At 39.8% G+C, this 19893-nt stretch overlaps 1 protein-coding gene across 1 annotated transcript in view; it reads right to left on the reverse strand.

Annotated features, from left to right (window-relative positions):
• Nucleotides 1-19893, reverse strand: part of LOC136863639 (membrane-associated tyrosine- and threonine-specific cdc2-inhibitory kinase) — a 197811-nt gene that overhangs the window by 114031 nt on the left and 63887 nt on the right. The window lies entirely within an intron of this gene.

Genomic DNA, 19893 nt, shown 5'->3' on the forward strand with positions numbered 1-19893 from the left:
ATACCACTACTTCCCTGAGAGAAGCGCAAAGGGAAGACCTCCATACCTTCGTTGTTTCTTTTATCCCTCTCAGCTTATCTGGCAGTGGGGTGGCCTGCCATTCTATCTCCAAATGGGACATAACCATATGTCTCAGCTTACAGTAAATATCACTATCTGAAACACTGTAAGGCAATGGGGGCAATGTAACAGACTCATTGGCAGCCTTGTCAGCTACTTCGTTTCTCTCTACACCCATGTCGCATGGGAACCAAATAAACGTGATTCCCTGGTGCCGGCATCCGAACCCCGGGCAGCAGGTCGTGGATCCGCTGCACCAGAGGGTGCCGAGGAAAACATGTATCAATAGATTGTAGTGAGGTCAAGGAGAAGGTACACAGCAGAAAGTGCCAGCGTTCATCAGATGGCATGTACCGCAGAGTTTCAAAGATAGCATAGAGCTCTGCTTTGTACACACTACAGGCTTCCGGGAGAGGAAAAAGAAACCTATCAGTGTCGACAACGAACGCACAGCCTACGTACGTTTCTGCCCTTGAACCATCCATGTAAACAACTACTGAATCTGGATATCGGCCAACAACAGACAGGAAGAGCCTCCAATAAATCGAGGGGTCCATGTTCCCTTCCGGGCCAGTGTGCATGTTCAGGATTATTTCAGGTCGTCGTATTATCCAAAGAGGTGCCCTACTCGGTCGTCTGACAAGGAACCAAAGGTTCATCAAACAATCTGCGACTGCTAACCAAGCGTATTTCAAGAGGCTGCGTTGCTCAAGGATAAGCAGCGCACAGCCGATGGTTTGCATTGTGGAATACGCAAGGATAACTTGGGTGAATTGGCATATGTCGCAAATTTGCAGCACAGGAGAGAAGCATATGCCGACGCCTCAGGTGAAAAGGCAGCACACCAGATTATGGCTATCAATGGGGCTTGTACGAAAAGATCCCGTTGCCAACCTAACTCCGCTCTGGTGGATACTATTCAGTTTCGCAAGGATGCTTTGCTTTGCTGATCCATATGCTGCACTGCCGTAGTCTAACCTGGATAAAACATATGCCCTATAAAATCGTAAGACCATCGTGCAGTCTGCCCCCCTCCCAAGCAGTGCTGCTAAGAAACTTCAAAATATACTGCTTCTTAATGCATTTCACTTTTAACTGCCACACGTGTGGCTCTCACAATAATTTGCTATCGAAAAGGAGCGCAAGAAACCAGTGTCAACTATAGGAAGAGTGCCATTTCCTATGAAAAGCTCAGGGAGTGAAGAGTGCGCTTCCAGCAGAGGTCTTTGCGGCTGAAAACCAAAAGCACATACAGCGATGGTATTACTGCTGAACCAGTAGCAGCGACAATAACGTTTATGGCAATCGTGAACAGAGTAACATTATGAACCAATCCCTGCAGGATTCCATTTTCTTGAACGTGGTATTGAGAGTCCCAAGATATACCCGACAGTTCCGATCTCGGGGAGAATGAAAACCAGGGCAGTTAGTGCATCTGTAAGGAGTTGTGTACTCTTCCGCGCCATGAGCTCCTCTGCCACATGTACCACACACAGACAAAGAAGAAGTAGAAGAAGAATAACAGGGAAATCACTTGTTGTTTCGTAGAAATAAAGTCTCGAGAACCGCATTCCGCATTAATTTTCAGGCGAAGTGTACCCTTTATTTCCTACACCCCAGAAAAGAAACGAATGTTTTGTTAATTTCTACGATGCATCGTGACATCAACATTGAGACTTCCACAGGAGAGAAAACGAAACCTGAAATAGTAACGTTTTATAATGCAGCCAAGTCTGGTGTAGATACAGTTGACCGAGTGGTACTTACGATGTGGCAAGGAAAGCTAACAGGTGGCCCATGGTTGTGCTTTACAGCATGCTGAATGTGGTGGGGATAAATGCTCAGACTATTCATCGCAGCAACAATGAGGCTGGTACAGTAGAACCTCGATCATTCGAAATCAATTAATTCAAAATCTCGCCTAATTCGAAGCAACTCTTGTTCCCAGAAACATGAGGTGCGGTTTTGCACGTTATTTAAATAGTTTAATTCGAAATACAGATAATTCGTAATTCGAAGAACAATGTCGGTCCCGTTACCGAAATTCAGACGTTTAATTCGAAACAGCCTTTACATTTTGAAAAAAAAAAAAAAAAAAAAAAGTATTTTACAGAGTAATTTAAATTCAAAATATCTCCGTGTCATGAAAGAACGCGTCTTCCGGAACATGAAGGGGTAACTTTGCGCATTTTCACCTACTTCAGTGTGTCTACAGTGTGCTTCATATCTGCCATGTTCGAGCAGAATCGTAATTATTTTGTATTCAGCGTTTTGAGGAAAGCCACAATATCACGTAGCAGGCAGTGTGCGGAGAGGAAGAATCTGCAAACACTGGCGATGCAGACAGTAGTTGACGAAAAAGCATGGCTTATAGCCTATAATCAATTCGTATGCACCAATCAATATTGTCAATGCCGATGAAACTGCATTGTTTGTTTGTTTAATTTTTTAAAATGCTGAGGCTAAAAGGACTTATGGTTTTAAAGGAGAGAATTGCCAGCCGGAAAATGTACTGTGTTGCTATGCACTTATGCAGTGCACACTGCACAATGAAGCGAGACTTCCTTCCCCTGTCATAGGAAAGTTCGAAAAGCCACGATGTTTTAAGGGCGTCGGGTACTTTCCATGCCAGTACAAGGCATCTAAAAATGCAGACAGTACAGTAATCCAAAAGATAAAGTATTTGCACAGGGGAGCCATCGTAATTTTTCCTCGTCTTTGAATCGTGTTTTTCTCCCTTTCGTTGCGTGAGGTTATGTTTGTCATTGTTTTATACAAGAGCATTATTTGAATAATGTAAGTGCACCTTGTCAGATAAATTTCTGAGATAGTGTTTTCCATGGCATTTGAAAAGTTTAAACTGAGAATCAAGGTGATTGCATGCATTAGGGCCATTTTCTCCAAATCGAGTTAAACCTGGTATAAATTAAACCCGTTTAACTTTAGTACCTAGTTTAAAGTTGCGTCCATTTTCTCCACCAATTTCTGACACTCGTTTAGTTTAAACGGGCGAGCTGTCGTTGGCGCTGACGTTGGCTGCACTGAAGGAATAGTCGAAGGCATGGTCGATTGGAATTGGCCAATCAGAGCCAAGTAATTCAATGACCGACATTTTTGTAATATCAGCTGTTTGTGGCGAGTTAATGCTATCGTACGTAGTGAATAAAGAACAAATTCGGCGGGATATTAGCTTTACTGATAAATAAATTGTTTACATTTGTGCGAAGTGTTGTGTTATATAATTCTACCTATTGCTGTCTACAATTTATTGGAACGCACTTTTATTTCTTATTTTTCTCTGTCATGCTTTACCATAAACAAGTACCGTGGGCCTAATACGTGTCTTTTGATGTCTATTGTCTTACGGAACACACGGGAACGTTGAAATATTAAAATCCTGGTCTTTCAGCAATAGGCCTACGGTATTCCTTTCCTCAGAAAATCAACATTTATGTGAATTTCAAGTAAACAAATTCCAAGCATGCTCGGGATCTATCTCCTATCAAAATCCATCGCCCTCGGCCGGGATCAATCTCACAAACCTTGGATCCAGCAGACAGACCACTGAGGATGTATTATTTGGAGATGTATTACTTGATTCCATATTCGTTTATAACATAACCAAGTTCGCGATATGTCGTACTGTATGCATAATACTCTTCTCCCTATAGCATTAATATTTCTATTGCTGGTATGCTGGCAATAGATACGATGAAACATTCTTAACTATAATCTATTCTATTACAAGTTTACTAGCAATCATGAAATACTTTATTGTTTTTCTGATCCTATAAATATATAATCTAGCGATTAGAAATTGTATACCACCGCCTCTCCTCCCGTGCCGGTCAACATTCGGATGGTAAAAATATTTTCGACAAATTAGATTCGAACCGTCTTGTCACGGATTCGGACGATGCTGACTACACGCTTTAGCGACCACAGCCACCACGCACCGCAGGAAGAGCCGACGTATTACACGACTTATGTACGAATATTTTTATGCTTCACATTACAGTATTCATACCACGAACAGTATTTTACAGTATATAATATTATAAGGAGACTGCAATTTAAGGTCGGTGGTCCCCGTTGTTAATGAAAAAAGTGCCTGCGCATCATATCTCAAAGCAACCAGAATCATTGCTTCGTGCAGTTGACGTTTTAAATGAATCCTTCTTCGATACTAGACAATCCTTGCTGTTCGCTTATGAATTATAAATCCATCAAAGAACTCCGTTACATCCGATTTTCCAAGATTGTAAACTTTTGTTGGAACGCGGCTTCGTAACCTCTCTTGCACATCAAAATTATTTCCTATTTAACCAAAGACTTCAATAAATTCTCCCATTTTTCTAATGCTAATACTAGGTTATAATTTTAGTACGTTTTTCATTAAAGTGCTGCAGTACTGGTAGACAAAACTAACCCTTCTATTAGGAAAATCACAGATACGTTAATAAAATGTCAAGAAGGTTGAATATAAACAGCAGTTTAAACCAACAATATAGAAGGTTTAACTCTGAGCCAGGTTTAAACTTGATACAAAGTTTAAACCAATATGGGGAAAATGAATGTTAGTTTAAACTCAGACTTAAACCAGATTAAAATAAACGTAGTTTAAACTCATTTGGGGAAAACGGCCCTTAATGGGTCTTAGAAGTGCGATGGCGAGAAATCGTACAAGTACAGAATAGTCACTACACTGTTGTTGTAACGTGGACGGAAGCGAGAGACCTTCTCTCCTCGTCATAGGAAAGTACGATAAGCCGCGATGTTTTAAGGGCATCGGGTACATTTTGTGCAAGCACAAGGCATCTAAAATGCATACAGTACAGTAATCCAATGAATAAAGCACTTGCACAGGGGAGCCAGTATAAATTTCTCCTCGTCTTTGAATCATGTTTTCTTTCTTTTGATTTCACTGCGTGAGGTTATGTTTGCCGGTGAGTTATCCAAGTGCATTATTTGAATACTGTAAATGCACCTTGTTGGATACATTTCGGAAATAGTTTATTTCCATGACATCTGAGAGCTTTAAACTGCGAATCAAGGTTAATTGCATGGAGTATCAGATCTTAGAATATATTGTGACGCCGCAAGGGTTGGCATTTCCGAAGTACGTGTTGGCGGTTAATTCAAAATCACGTAATGCGGAGTCCGATTTTGGCGTCCCAACGACTTCGAATTAACGAGGTTTTACTGTATATAACACAAAGCCAATTTCTAAAAGTATTGGCACGAGAACTGTCAGAGGATTTCCTTCATGTTTGTGCAATGTGCTCAACCATACCGAATGAACTAAGATGTGACATTCAAGGTCTTTTCCTGGAACTCCCTAGAGAAACAGCACCAACAGAAGCAATTTCTTGCTCCAAGAGGCAAAGGTGTCACAAGTGTGGCCGATCAAAAAAAAGATATACGCAGTATAAATGCAGATTATGCAAGAACTACCTTTGTCTGCAGTACACTCAGCCGATTTGTTCCGACTGCTAACCTGTTGAGCGGGTGTGTACTTTGGAGCATGCATACATGTACGTGTTCCTGTTGAAACGTATACATATATTGTATCTTATCTAAATTCCCTTTATTTTTCATTGAATTAAAAATTACAGTTTATTTATCGCTGGTAATTACAATTTATTTACTGAATTATTTCTTACAACTTGTAACTTTGTAATACATATTGTACCCGTCTAAATGGTACCTCAGTTAATTTGGGAAAGCTGGGAATATTTATTACGGAGCATTGCTTACGAGTGCGCGTGTACCAGCTGTGACATAGTTGTGCGAGAGCGAGCCGGCCGAAACTAGGTCAACAGCTGATCGAGGGTGACCAGAGCGCAGTTACGTCATGACACCAGCAGACGACAGAGGGGAGGAGAAATGTTCTCATAAAATCCACTCGTAGCGGTCAAGGACGAGCTATGGCGCAGGTCGATTACCAGCCAATAGAAATTGAGGAAAGTGCTGGAAATATTAGGATTGTTCTGGAAAAGTCGAAGGAAGTTCTTGTGTATGAACGACAGAACAGTTCAGGAGAAATTTCACGAGACGACGGCCAGAACAGTTTTCCAAGAGCACGTCGGACAGTGGTTTTCTTACGAGAAGTCGAACCGTGTATTCTCTACGGGAAAGAAGAATATTTTCAGACGACGTGAATACTAGTGTAATCCTTGTAGGGCACGATCATTACATTACTTGAATGCCAGTGTAATTCATTGTTAGCTCAACGCAGTATCCAGCGAGCTTATTACAGTCATGCATTCTCCCGGGTGGAAAATGTTAAACCACAGACAGTCAGCGTGCTCATTAAAGCCGATTCTTGCCATAGAAGCTTTAGGAATGTTCCATTGGACATTATGAAAGGAAGTCACGATCTCAAGTGGATAGACGAGAGGAAATCTAACCTTTATTTAATCATCATAATATTCAGCCCTATTATTTGTCAGCCTAAGGCGCATCGTAACTTAATGAATGTGTTCAGAAGACGAAGCTTATAGTAATAATGGACCTGAAGTACATCGTTGCGCCAAGTTAAGTGTTGAAAATAACTTAGTGAGTTATAGCTAGTGTGGATCCCTGTGCTAATAGAATATTTTAGTTTCAGCTATCTCCGAGGAAACCAAGTTGTCGACATGCGGCGATCAAGAAGGAAATCGAGAGATTTTCTGGGACTTTGCTGGAATAAAAGGAAGACGCTGAATAGAGCTACAGTCATGTGGAACTAAATTCCAGAGTGCACGCCAACGCGATGACTTTGTACATCCGTAAACCACCATAGATGAGGCAAGAGATGTCGTCGCCTGGAGCAGCATCCCGACGCCAAGGATTCTCACCGGAAATATGAGTACCCTTGTAAAATTTCTTCTCTTTTAGTAGATGACTAGATTGTATTCTTGCGTAGAGTAAAGTAGTTTCCTTAGTAATTTGTATTTAATGGTGATGGGAGAGCGTTCCTTACTTCGTTGATTTGTGATTTCAATATTGTTCTATCTTTGCATTTCCTTGGAATAATGATAGTTTTATTTTGGACGTGATGATGAATAATCCCAGTTGTTCTTGAGTCGACAAGAGTGAGTGATTATGATCTTCGAAAGTGACTTTAAGGGAGTAAGGCCTACTAACAATCATGATAATAATAATAATAATAATAAGAATAAATTAAACTCATAAAAATAGTAAATGAAGATATGATTAGATGTAGGAGTACACTATAATTAAATCGTAGTTTTAAAACCCTGTTAGTCATGTGTAGTGATTGATGGTAGAAGGGAAAGTGAACGACGAATGTGAGAAATATTCTTCGAGAGAACGATCTAGGAGCCATTATAGGATAATAATAATAATAATGCTAATAATAGTAAAGGTCGGATAATGTAAAAGTTGTTGAGATTAAACTTGTATGGTCATTGTGATAATGGAGTTCGCCATTAATGGACGACATGGGACTACTAGGGTGCATGCCGGGCCTAAAAGGTATTATGAGTCACAGTGATTGTAATGAATGATTATGGCGATAATGATTTATGAGGATGTACGAATTTAGTGACTAATAATAGGTCTATTTCTGGCTCAACAACTGAAATGAATAATACATGACTTAATTGTTATTAGATGTTTTCGAGGCTCGTGAGCTCTTATCACTGATGATGGTGATAGTTATTCTTCGAGAGAGAAATTTGGCTTTCTGTATCATCATAACTACAGTCATGAGCGAGTTTTTATTCTGGTCAGATGATTGTAAGGATCTTCAATAAAACTCAAGAGGAAGACGAGATAAATGACTGGATGATAATAATAATAATAAATATTATAGATTCATTGTGTGATAAAAATTTACTTAACCAGTTGGTAGAATTGGGTTGTTTGATGTCATTTACTTATATCATTCCAAGGAAACTTATCTTGTATATTTTTTTTTTGGTGACTGTGAAGCATTGTTGTTGTTGTTGTTGATTCCGTGTAGGATCTCATGATGCTCTATCCATCCATGAAATGTTAGGTAATGTAGAAAAGTTAAATAGAGTAAGGAAAGAATACAGTCAAGCGTAGTCTACGAGAGAGAGGGAGTTATGCCAAAGAAATTGTAAAAATATTTCCCAACACTAAAATGAAATTGTAAAGGAATTTTATGATGACAAGATGAGTTAGAGGATTTTCACAGGTAGAGTGAATGAATTTTCAAGAGATTTCCTCGAACAAGTAAATGCTGAGCTAATAGTAATTTTTCTTCAAAATGTATGAAATTATTTTACCTGTAAATGACTAAACATGAGTTATAACGGGAAATGACAGCTTTGCTAATTTTGTGGTTCATTCGATGTTGCAGAGTAAAATACTGGGTGGAGTTTCATTGAAGAAGCAATGGAATCTAACTCCAGAAGCATGCGAGGACTTATAGTCGTGTTCATTTATTCACAAGCCATTAAAGATTGAGATATTTCTTTTGTTGCAAAGTCACATTGTATTTAAAAATTTTTTTTCCTTTCATGCATTTGTCCAGACTGAGTTTCCGTTATGTTTTAATAAACGTTGTTGTTATTTGCCCTGATTTTCATTTATATTGTGTCACCTATCCAGTCACCAAGGGTCCTGAAAATATAAACTCTATGAAATTGTCCCTTAATAGCAAAATCGGCCCTGCGAACGGTCCACCCTTTTGGGACTCTCGTTTTGCCGACTGAGCGACCCCGGAGAAGGGGACATATTGTATACCAATTTTTTGTCTTCCTATTATCTACATATTTTACAATATGCAAAACAATAATTTTAAACCTCCAGAATAAATAATATGCAAGAAAAAGTTAAAATTAATGGATATGTAACGGCTTCTAAGGGACAATATTATTATCCAGATTTACAAATGCCACAGATGTGGATTTGCCCTTCTTTACTCTATCTTCTAAGAACAGAAATAAGGAGAGAATTGCTTCGTGTATGTTTAGTCCTCAGCCCGAAGGCTGGTTGGATCCTCAACAGTTTCACCATCAGCTGTCACAGATGGCCTAGGCATCACTGAAGAGTCATACTAGGGAAATGAGGAGTGAGGTAGTTTCCCGTTGCTTTCCTCACCGAGTCAGAAGTTGCCATTACATATCAGTCTGCCAAGCCCACCGAAATGCATGCACCAACCGACCCTATGAGCAATATTTTCACACCATTCATAGCAGGGACTGGCTGCAGAAGGAATGGCATTACTAGCATCACTCATACAATACACTTTCATTTTGTGAAAGCCAAGGATAAAGCTGAGACAGATCAATGAAAGTAACAAAATTGCTCTAGCCCATACCAGAAGACATAGTGCACTGTAAACACTAGGTCCCGCCAGCCAAGGCATAACACTATTTAAAATCCTATTTCATACTATACATACACTGAGGAACAGTTTCTTCTAAGGCAGCTACAATAATATACTCAGCCGGACAAATCAAGGAGCTGTCTAATACGAGAGGCTGTGGACCTGGGCACAAAAGTCAAGCAACATGGCTGAGGATGTTGTCACACTGACCACATGAAACTCCAGATCTCCAGGCCATCTGGCGAATGAAGCACATTTGAAGACATTTTCCTACACAACATTCCTCAAAGTTATTAGCATTAGTCTCGTAACTGCTACCCTCTTCATAAATTTGTAAACATTTGAAATAATGTCTCACGATTGACTACACAGCATTTTTTACACTAGTGATGAATTAATGAGTTGCACATTACTCCTACTCTGCCATAAACTAGACTAGAACACAGAGACCAGACTGAATGCGCACATATACTATGCAGTAACACCTCCGTACAAACAAAATGCATTGATCATAAACAAAAGACTCTCCTGGGTGTGGAGACACAACTGGGCAGGTAAATTTCGCCAATTACAAAGGACATTTGACATATAATAACGAAGAATCATCTAAACATGGAGGTTATTATATTTTCTTCACAATGTCAAACAAAATAAATATCGTGAGTGCAAGATCAAGAAATATAGTACTCTGAAGTGGAATAGGGAACCCTATTGTTGAAATCATTGATTCTATTAGAACTGAGTTTAAGGAGAGTCAAGCACAGATGTCACGTGAGTTCAAAGACAACCAGACTAGGTTAACCCAAGAAATTAAAGTGATGTCGCGTGATTTTAAAGATAGTCAGGCGAAGTTGAAACAAGAGATTGAACGAACGGTTACAAACTCGATAGCTAGCGTAGCGCAGGAGTTTACTGAGAGGCTAGGCACGCTCAAGAAATCAATTATGGATAATATGATCACACAGAAGACTGAGGTGGAAAGGAAAATTTCTGAGCTTAGCAACCAAATACAATCGCATAAGGAAAATACGACCGATGTGCAATTGAGGTGGACTAAACGATTTAAGGAAGTATGTGATAGTATAATTCAGGTCGACAAGGGGGTCAGACAGGAAATTCAGATGAGCAAAGAAGTCATTACTGGTGAAGTAGAAGGTCTGAAAACAGCTGTAAATGACAATAAGAAAGCTATCGGAGAAGTTGTATCCAAGGTGGAACACGAACTTCTTGCGTCCCGTGGGTTAGTAGGACAAATGGAGGATAAAATAAAGGGGATGTCAGACGAAATATCAAATATGACAACGGAATTACAAACGTTGCGATTGCATAGTGACAGCACACGAGTTGTGACTGCGTCCGTAATTGAAAGGCAATCACAAATGGAGCAACAGTTTAAAGCAGGATTCATTTGTTCGACTCCTAATGCAGCACAGGAGATAAAAACTTCCGGTCGAGCTAAGAATAATACCGCATCTTTAAATCAAATGGACGATAAAGGGAACAGGCCGCAGATTGTGAATATTATACGTCTACAGGACAATCAACCCCGAAAGTTCAACAATCAAAACGGACCTACACCTAAAACTTTTATTAAGGACCTACAAGAATATTTTAAAGATAATGACATTCCTCCTGAACGACAATTACGAGTGACGGAAAAATACCTAGATTCGTCAGCTCACACGTGGTTTATGGCATTCCGGTACAGTTTCGATGATTTCGAAGGATTTAAAGTCGCATTTTTCGATAAATTTTGGAACACAGATATTCAGCACAATTTAAGGACGGAATGGTATGCTCGTCGATATGCTTCGACGCTGCCTACGAAATTTTCCGAGTTTGCCGCAAATCAGATCCGGAAAATTCGAGAATTGGACGACCCACTTCCAGAGGAAGAATTATGCCGAGTCATCATTCGACAGCTACCGCCGGACGTACAAAGAATATTAATAGCATCGAACATCCGAACAGCTATAGAGCTGGAAAGAGTATTAAGACAGCGAGATATGACGTCTAGGGATCATACCCGTAATACTCGAGCCTTGAGTCAGGAAATCAATTCGACTTATGTTGAGAAAGAAAGGACGGTGGTTCCACAGAAAAATAAAGAGGTACAAACTAAAGAAAGGTCCGAACGGAGTGAAACAAGGGATGAGCAGAGATTACAGAGGGGCTTCCATGGATTTCGACCGTATTCGATGGGATCAAGAGGAAGAGATCGATATTTTGGCCGAACTTCCCGAGGAATAAAATATGCCGCCGAGAAAAGAAGAAATTGTTATCGGTTTTATCAACCAAGGGGGACAGTTGATGAAAACAAAGAACATGTCCGGGAACTCAAGGAGAAAACAGACGGAGGTGAAATATGGAGAAGAGCTATTTTGAATCAAAATACAGATCCCGACGTAACAGGCGCAGAATCCCTCGCATTTCAGGAAGAAAAAAAAAGACGGAAAGGAGAGGAGGAGACCGTCTGCCAGCCCGGAATGAGTCAAGGGGTGAAAAAAAAAAACGTCAATTTTTGAATGAAGAAATACCCGAAATATTGGCGAATGGTCAAGGGGACTGCTTTGAGATAATTCAGGTGGATTCATGGCTCACACGACCGCATGATTTATTGGAAGAAAGACGCCAGGACAACAACCCGAATAAAGGTAAATTACCTGTCATTACAGCACGAGTATTCGACAGGAAGGTATCCTGTTTAGTTGACACTGGAGCTACCATTAGCGTTATATCCAACAGTTTTTTACAGGAACTGCAGGGAAAAGGAGATATACCATCAATTCCGGTATCCAATATGAAGATTAAGGGTATCATACCGGATAAATCCGTAGAATGCAAAGTGCAGGTTTTCCTCACACTTCAGATAGGAAATTCAGAATTTCCTCACATTTTTGTAGTAATGTCGCGGATCCAATACAATATGATTTTGGGAGTCGACTTCTTAGAGTACTATCAAGCTCAAATTAAATTCAAAACTAATCAAGTTTTATCAAGGAAAAACGATTTTTCAGAAATCGTATCCCTGGAAGATGGGGGAAAAATCTCATATCAAGAATTGGTCACCAACCAATTGTCGTCGCGGGAATATCTTTGGAATCAAGAACAGAATGAAAATCCTGACCGAATTCAGCACAACATAGTGGATCCTGAAGAAGAAGTTTCCCTAAAAGAGATAGAGACGAAAGCTCAAGAGATTGAAGGGACGGCTGAACAAAAATTGATAGTTACATCAGTACTGTTAAAACATAAGGTAGTATTTTCGGACAAACCTGGGGTAATTCCAGACTTTAAATACACACTGTTAATCAACGATTGGTCTCCATATAAGAGGAAAGTATACCCTATCCCAGATAAATATTATGATAGAGTGGGAAAGGTGATTGAGAGGATGGAGAAAGATGGTATTATTGAGAAAGCCCGAACTCCGTATTTAAATGCTATTGTTATTATTCCTAAGCCTGACGGTTCCCTCAGACTGTGTTTGGACGCACGGGCTGTCAACGAAAGGCTAATTCCAGAGAATGATAGGATGCCTAATGTGAAGGATATACTCCGAAGATTTTCCGGCATGAATTTGTTGTCAATCATGGACGTAACGTCTTCATATTATCACATCGTGCTGGAAGAAAAGTCTAGGCTGCTTACAGGTTTCCTGTATGGACAACACACCTATGTGTTCGTTCGTCTCCCCTTCGGAATCAAAAATGCAGGGGCAGCTTTATTGAGGGCCTTAGATCGATGCCTGACGCCGGAGGTAAAGGAGTTCACCACTCGTTTTGTAGACGATATCGTCATCGCTTCCAAAACGTTTGAAGAGCACGTGATGAAGCTAGAAAAGCTACTCACAAATCTAGAAGAAGCAGGGTTGAGAATTAATTTAGGGAAATCCAAGTTTCTTCAGAAAGAAATCCAGTTTGTAGGCCATGTGATAGACGGAGGAAATATTAAGCCCAACCCCGTCAAGGTGACCGCTATTTGTGATTTTCCACGTCCACGAAGGATAAAACACGTACGTCAATTCCTAGGCATGTGTCAGTTTTACGCGAATTTTTGCCCGGGTTATACGAGAACGATCTCGCCATTGCAGGAATTATTGAAAAAGAACCAGAAGTGGAAATGGTCGGAAGTTGAAGAACAAGCTTTCATCCAGACCAAGGAAATGCTAAGGAACAATGTTAAGCTTAGCTACCCCAACTTCGAACGACCGTTCATTATTCAGACGGACGCCTCAAAGGTTGGAGTGGGAGCAGTCCTATTTCAAGAAAATCCAGAGAAACCGGACGTGAAAGACTTTATTTCGTTTGCAAGCAGGAAATTACGACCTAATGAGAAAGGATACACTATAACGGAATTAGAAATGTTAGCAATTGTTTACGCTTTGACGCAATGGAAAAAAATAATTTATGGGTTCCCCATACTGATCCGAACAGATCACCATGCCTTGACGTTTATGACGCGCACCACAATGAGTAGCGAAAGGGTAATGAGATGGACACTCTTTGTCCAGCAGTTTGATATCCAAGTCGAGCATTGCCCGGGAAAACAGAATGTGTTAGCAGACTATTTGAGCCGTAATCCGGAAGAAGATGTCGAGGTTTATTGGATCGAGCTAATTCCGGATGACCGGGAGCTCCTACGAAAATTACGATATTTTCCACAGATGCAGAAAAGAGATGCTACTTTAAGGCCTTTGATTGATTATTTGTCTGGAAAGATCGAACCGGGTGATCCCGGGTACAAAATGCTGAGGCGAAAAGCTAAACGATATCTTAACCAAGGGGGCATGTTATGTCAATTCGTGGACCCCATGAGGGTCAATTTAAAGGCCGTGGTGCCCATGAAAATTCGAGAAGACTTAGTATGGCATGTGCACAGAATTACGGGTCATGCAGGACTCGATAAAACTGTAGCAACTATCCAAGAAACCTTCACTTGGGATAAACTCCGCCAGAATGTACGTGAAATTATACGCACCTGTGATACGTGTCAGAGAACGAAAGCCAGCTCACACTTTGCTAAGCAAAAACCTATTCCTATTATTCCAGAGAGACCACTAAGCTTATTCGCAATGGACATATTTGGCCCGATTCCAGCCAGTAGATTTAAACATAAATTCGTAATTGTAACCATAGATGTGTTTTCGAAATTTCTAACCCTTTTTCCAATTCAGAAGGCGAACACAAAATCGATCCTATGGAGATTAAAGAAAAGCATAATTCCTATGATGGGGAAACCCAAAGTCTTGCTGACTGACCACGGATCGCAATTCACGGCTGAAGAGTTCCGACGAGGCTTATCTGAAATGGGGATCAAGCACACCATGAGTTCGATCCGAAATCCAGCCAGTAATCCCGCTGAGCGGGTGATGCAAGAGATTTCAAAATTTTGCAGAATTTATTGTAAAAACAGACACGATAGGTGGATCGCAGTGTTACCAATAATGATGGACGTGGTAAATAACACAGTGCATGAGGCGACGAAATTAATTCCCTCAGTCATTCACTTCAATCAATATCCCGTCCGAACTTGGGACAACGTAATTCCCCACCTGGATCAAAGACGTCCTACTCATGCGGAAGTAATTCTCCAAGCGAGAGAAAACCTTGTAGATCATGCCAACAGAAGACGGAGGAGAGTACGTAAGAAACGATTTCATCGTCCCTTAAATGTTGGAGAGTACGTATTACTCCGTAAACCCGCTATTTCAAGTCCTGTTGAAAAATTCTACGCGAAGTTCGCACCTTTATATGTTGGACCTTACAGAGTAATTAAAGACTTGGGGAACAACGCATACCAGGTAGAGAGCTTTGATGGACACTTTAGAGCTATTTATAATGCTGGGAATTTACGTGTCTATCACCAGTCCCGGAGAAATCCTAGAAATTAATCTTGAAAAGGAGCTGTTATGGTGCACATTTTCCGTGTACATTTAGAAAGTGAATTGAGTTGTTATGATTTAATCTACTAATTAAATCCTAAATCAACCAAGGGGGATTATGTACCCGTCTAAATGGTACCTCAGTTAATTTGGGAAAGCTGGGAATATTTATTACGGAGCATTGCTTACGAGTGCGCGTGTACCAGCTGTGACATAGTTGTGCGAGAGCGAGCCGGCCGAAACTAGGTCAACAGCTGATCGAGGGTGACCAGAGCGCAGTTACGTCATGACACCAGCAGACGACAGAGGGGAGGAGAAATGTTCTCATAAAATCCACTCGTAGCGGTCAAGGACGAGCTATGGCGCAGGTCGATTACCAGCCAATAGAAATTGAGGAAAGTGCTGGAAATATTAGGATTGTTCTGGAAAAGTCGAAGGAAGTTCTTGTGTATGAACGACAGAACAGTTCAGGAGAAATTTCACGAGACGACGGCCAGAACAGTTTTCCAAGAGCACGTCGGACAGTGGTTTTCTTACGAGAAGTCGAACCGTGTATTCTCTACGGGAAAGAAGAATATTTTCAGACGACGTGAATACTAGTGTAATCCTTGTAGGGCACGATCATTACATTACTTGAATGCCAGTGTAATTCATTGTTAGCTCAACGCAGTATCCAGCGAGCTTATTACAGTCATGCATTCTCCCGGGTGGAAAATGTTAAACCACAGACAGTCAGCGTGCTCATTAAAGCCGATTCTTGCCATAGAAGCTTTAGGAATGTTCCATTGGACATTATGAAAGGAAGTCACGATCTCAAGTGGATAGACGAGAGGAAATCTAACCTTTATTTAATCATCATAATATTCAGCCCTATTATTTGTCAGCCTAAGGCGCATCGTAACTTAATGAATGTGTTCAGAAGACGAAGCTTATAGTAATAATGGACCTGAAGTACATCGTTGCGCCAAGTTAAGTGTTGAAAATAACTTAGTGAGTTATAGCTAGTGTGGATCCCTGTGCTAATAGAATATTTTAGTTTCAGCTATCTCCGAGGAAACCAAGTTGTCGACATGCGGCGATCAAGAAGGAAATCGAGAGATTTTCTGGGACTTTGCTGGAATAAAAGGAAGACGCTGAATAGAGCTACAGTCATGTGGAACTAAATTCCAGAGTGCACGCCAACGCGATGACTTTGTACATCCGTAAACCACCATAGATGAGGCAAGAGATGTCGTCGCCTGGAGCAGCATCCCGACGCCAAGGATTCTCACCGGAAATATGAGTACCCTTGTAAAATTTCTTCTCTTTTAGTAGATGACTAGATTGTATTCTTGCGTAGAGTAAAGTAGTTTCCTTAGTAATTTGTATTTAATGGTGATGGGAGAGCGTTCCTTACTTCGTTGATTTGTGATTTCAATATTGTTCTATCTTTGCATTTCCTTGGAATAATGATAGTTTTATTTTGGACGTGATGATGAATAATCCCAGTTGTTCTTGAGTCGACAAGAGTGAGTGATTATGATCTTCGAAAGTGACTTTAAGGGAGTAAGGCCTACTAACAATCATGATAATAATAATAATAATAATAAGAATAAATTAAACTCATAAAAATAGTAAATGAAGATATGATTAGATGTAGGAGTACACTATAATTAAATCGTAGTTTTAAAACCCTGTTAGTCATGTGTAGTGATTGATGGTAGAAGGGAAAGTGAACGACGAATGTGAGAAATATTCTTCGAGAGAACGATCTAGGAGCCATTATAGGATAATAATAATAATAATGCTAATAATAGTAAAGGTCGGATAATGTAAAAGTTGTTGAGATTAAACTTGTATGGTCATTGTGATAATGGAGTTCGCCATTAATGGACGACATGGGACTACTAGGGTGCATGCCGGGCCTAAAAGGTATTATGAGTCACAGTGATTGTAATGAATGATTATGGCGATAATGATTTATGAGGATGTACGAATTTAGTGACTAATAATAGGTCTATTTCTGGCTCAACAACTGAAATGAATAATACATGACTTAATTGTTATTAGATGTTTTCGAGGCTCGTGAGCTCTTATCACTGATGATGGTGATAGTTATTCTTCGAGAGAGAAATTTGGCTTTCTGTATCATCATAACTACAGTCATGAGCGAGTTTTTATTCTGGTCAGATGATTGTAAGGATCTTCAATAAAACTCAAGAGGAAGACGAGATAAATGACTGGATGATAATAATAATAATAAATATTATAGATTCATTGTGTGATAAAAATTTACTTAACCAGTTGGTAGAATTGGGTTGTTTGATGTCATTTACTTATATCATTCCAAGGAAACTTATCTTGTATATTTTTTTTTTGGTGACTGTGAAGCATTGTTGTTGTTGTTGTTGATTCCGTGTAGGATCTCATGATGCTCTATCCATCCATGAAATGTTAGGTAATGTAGAAAAGTTAAATAGAGTAAGGAAAGAATACAGTCAAGCGTAGTCTACGAGAGAGAGGGAGTTATGCCAAAGAAATTGTAAAAATATTTCCCAACACTAAAATGAAATTGTAAAGGAATTTTATGATGACAAGATGAGTTAGAGGATTTTCACAGGTAGAGTGAATGAATTTTCAAGAGATTTCCTCGAACAAGTAAATGCTGAGCTAATAGTAATTTTTCTTCAAAATGTATGAAATTATTTTACCTGTAAATGACTAAACATGAGTTATAACGGGAAATGACAGCTTTGCTAATTTTGTGGTTCATTCGATGTTGCAGAGTAAAATACTGGGTGGAGTTTCATTGAAGAAGCAATGGAATCTAACTCCAGAAGCATGCGAGGACTTATAGTCGTGTTCATTTATTCACAAGCCATTAAAGATTGAGATATTTCTTTTGTTGCAAAGTCACATTGTATTTAAAAATTTTTTTTCCTTTCATGCATTTGTCCAGACTGAGTTTCCGTTATGTTTTAATAAACGTTGTTGTTATTTGCCCTGATTTTCATTTATATTGTGTCACCTATCCAGTCACCAAGGGTCCTGAAAATATAAACTCTATGAAATTGTCCCTTAATAGCAAAATCGGCCCTGCGAACGGTCCACCCTTTTGGGACTCTCGTTTTGCCGACTGAGCGACCCCGGAGAAGGGGACATATTGTATACCAATTTTTTGTCTTCCTATTATCTACATATTTTACAATATGCAAAACAATAATTTTAAACCTCCAGAATAAATAATATGCAAGAAAAAGTTAAAATTAATGGATATGTAACGGCTTCTAAGGGACAATATTATTATCCAGATTTACAAATGCCACAGATGTGGATTTGCCCTTCTTTACTCTATCTTCTAAGAACATAAATAAGGAGAGAATTGCTTCGTGTATGTTTAGTCCTCAGCCCGAAGGCTGGTTGGATCCTCAACAGTTTCACCATCAGCTGTCACAGATGGCCTAGGCATCACTGAAGAGTCATACTAGGGAAATGAGGAGTGAGGTAGTTTCCCGTTGCTTTCCTCACCGAGTCAGAAGTTGCCATTACATATCAGTCTGCCAAGCCCACCGAAATGCATGCACCAACCGACCCTATGAGCAATATTTTCACACCATTCATAGCAGGGACTGGCTGCAGAAGGAATGGCATTACTAGCATCACTCATACAATACACTTTCATTTTGTGAAAGCCAAGGATAAAGCTGAGACAGATCAATGAAAGTAACAAAATTGCTCTAGCCCATACCAGAAGACATAGTGCACTGTAAACACTAGGTCCCGCCAGCCAAGGCATAACACTATTTAAAATCCTATTTCATACTATACATACACTGAGGAACAGTTTCTTCTAAGGCAGCTACAATAATATACTCAGCCGGACAAATCAAGGAGCTGTCTAATACGAGAGGCTGTGGACCTGGGCACAAAAGTCAAGCAACATGGCTGAGGATGTTGTCACACTGACCACATGAAACTCCAGATCTCCAGGCCATCTGGCGAATGAAGCACATTTGAAGACATTTTCCTACACAACATTCCTCAAAGTTATTAGCATTAGTCTCGTAACTGCTACCCTCTTCATAAATTTGTAAACATTTGAAATAATGTCTCACGATTGACTACACAGCATTTTTTACACTAGTGATGAATTAATGAGTTGCACATTACTCCTACTCTGCCATAAACTAGACTAGAACACAGAGACCAGACTGAATGCGCACATATACTATGCAGTAACACCTCCGTACAAACAAAATGCATTGATCATAAACAAAAGACTCTCCTGGGTGTGGAGACACAACTGGGCAGGTAAATTTCGCCAATTACAAAGGACATTTGACATATAATAACGAAGAATCATCTAAACATGGAGGTTATTATATTTTCTTCACAATGTCAAACAAAATAAATATCTTGAGTGCAAGATCAAGAAATATAGTACTCTGAAGTGGAATAGGGAACCCTATTGTTGAAATCATTAAAAACACAATAGAGAAACAACACCACAGTACATTGCACTCCTTTGCATACCAGGTACAATTAAACCACCACAACAATTTTCATGCATAAAAATGCACTACTTTGTCCCATGTAGCCCATGGAGAAATTACACAGCTTCTCAGTTCACCCATAGTTCATCTGCCAGTAATCAAAGGACATTTAC

Source organism: Anabrus simplex, chromosome 2 (assembly GCF_040414725.1).
Source record: "Anabrus simplex isolate iqAnaSimp1 chromosome 2, ASM4041472v1, whole genome shotgun sequence".
Classification (NCBI taxonomy): domain Eukaryota; kingdom Metazoa; phylum Arthropoda; class Insecta; order Orthoptera; family Tettigoniidae; genus Anabrus; species Anabrus simplex.